The sequence below is a fragment of the Carassius auratus genome, unplaced genomic scaffold (assembly GCF_003368295.1).
Source record: "Carassius auratus strain Wakin unplaced genomic scaffold, ASM336829v1 scaf_tig00023751, whole genome shotgun sequence".
Classification (NCBI taxonomy): Eukaryota; Metazoa; Chordata; class Actinopteri; order Cypriniformes; family Cyprinidae; genus Carassius; species Carassius auratus.
Genome location: NW_020525296.1, coordinates 551494 through 553400, shown reverse-complemented (window position 1 = coordinate 553400; position 1907 = coordinate 551494). Strand labels below are relative to the sequence as shown.

At 40.7% G+C, this 1907-nt stretch overlaps 1 non-coding gene across 1 annotated transcript; it reads right to left on the bottom strand.

Moving 5' to 3' along the window:
* Nucleotides 1-1221: 1221 nt before the first annotated feature.
* trnas-gcu (transfer RNA serine (anticodon GCU)) lies at nucleotides 1222-1303 on the bottom strand. The gene has a single exon. It is a non-coding gene; the product is annotated as a tRNA-Ser (tRNA).
* Between the last annotated feature and the right edge of the window lie 604 nt (nucleotides 1304-1907).

The window sequence follows — 1907 nt, the reverse complement described above, 5'->3', positions numbered from 1 at the left end:
CTTTGTTTTTGGTGAGCAATATTCATTTTCATTTTCATGAGCATTTTTGGATGTTAATATTATGTATGCACATTTTTGAATTGTGAGTTAAGTCGCGCTTTGAGCGAACTCATTTGGCAAAGCCAGCTGTTCAGCCCAGTAACAGTTTCTAAAAATACCTATAGTCACTGTTATTTTAATATAAGTAAACTGCAGTAAATGTTAAAAGTCTCCTGTCAAGAGAAGACCAACATTTTCATATGAGTAATTAAAAGATGAAGAAATCTTTTATTAATTGTAATATGTACATCTGAACCTGAGCGATGTTCCTCTGATTCAGTTAAAAAGGCCTTGCTTATTAAATATCGTTATTGAATTCGTGGTGAACCACAGTGATATTCAAAAATAAAACGGTAAAAACTCCTGGTCTAAAATTGGCTTAGCTACCCGATTTTTAAACCTAAAACATTTAAATCATAAGTGCTATTTTGATAAATGTTTATGGGAGTTTCAGCAGATGTAAAAATTCCTGTTGGAGAATCAGCGCTGGCGAGTGCACAGAGATTAGATCATAGTGAAACTGACTGTCATTCCGCTATCTAAACACCAGAGGGAATTTTAGAAGTTTCAAGTTGCCCTGTCTTCTGATTCCAGCTTGCATGAGTGCCATCTTGTGGCCGTTTCAGATAAGGCTCTCGAATTACTAACCTCTATTTCTCTCTGTGATTTATTGAATTAGCTGTCTAAATTCTCAATAATTATTTGCATTAACAGCTTTGCTCGTGCGAATATTATTTCGGTATTAGACAATTTTTGCCTGCCTTTGTTCACATTTACTTTGAATTTGGTTCAAACATGATTTGAATTAGAATTTAATTGTTTAATAGTGCAAATTAATTGTCTCAGGCCAACCACTGATTAACCCATTTAGAAGGAAGTAAGCCATCTAGTGGCAGTCACCTGTTAAGTCAGTTCACAGCTTGCATCTCTCTGGTCTCTTTCTTTTCGGTTCTGTTTTGAATTGCATACTTCTACTTTTACCCTTTCTGATTAATTTCATAATTATTAATGATACATTACTGTTATCGTTGGGTATTGTAGGGCATTTATTCCGATTTGCCTATTAATTCTTCTCATCTGCTTATTTTAAATTTTGATTTAAACCACTAGACTAGAACCCACAACCCTTCGATTGGGAGTCCAACCCTCTAACCATTAGGCCACGACTTCCCCAGCAAGGAACGACGAGGATGGGATACGAACCCACGTGTGCAGAGCACAATGGATTAGCAGTCCATCGACGTAACCACTCGGCCACCTCGTCACAAAGGACACCAGTGACCTGCAGCACTTGAGCCAGAGACATCTGGATACTGAGATGGACCAGCTGATGGCGAACGATCCGACGCAGAGTTACACCCACAAAGAACTCGCCAGGATCACAGGGACCCTAGCTCACCTCCTCATCGCCCAGGCACGGATCAGCGAAAAGAGCAACCACGACTTGGAGCAGGAAGCCGCGGCTCTGAGACTTCAAGTGGAGGAAGCCCTACAGCATCAGGCCCACACCCAGAGTCGTCTAGATAAGCTACTTCTCGAGACCCAAGACCAGCACGAGAAAGAGAACGCTACAGATCCAGAACTACAGAAAGAAGTGGAAAGACTTCAAAATGCCCTGGAGAATCTTCGTCTGGACACAGACCAAAGAGAACATTTGGAGAGAGTAACCCGAGAGAGACTCGAGGCAAAGCTCCGACAAGGTGACGCTCTCCTTGAAAGGGCTGAAACCGAACTGAAAGAAAGAGATGCTAAAGTTAAGGCCTATGAAAATCGACATTCACGCTTATTTACAAGATATAGACTTTCACTTGCAAACTGTCACCAACGTAACCACTTGGGACAAATTGTACCTGCTCAGAATTACGTCC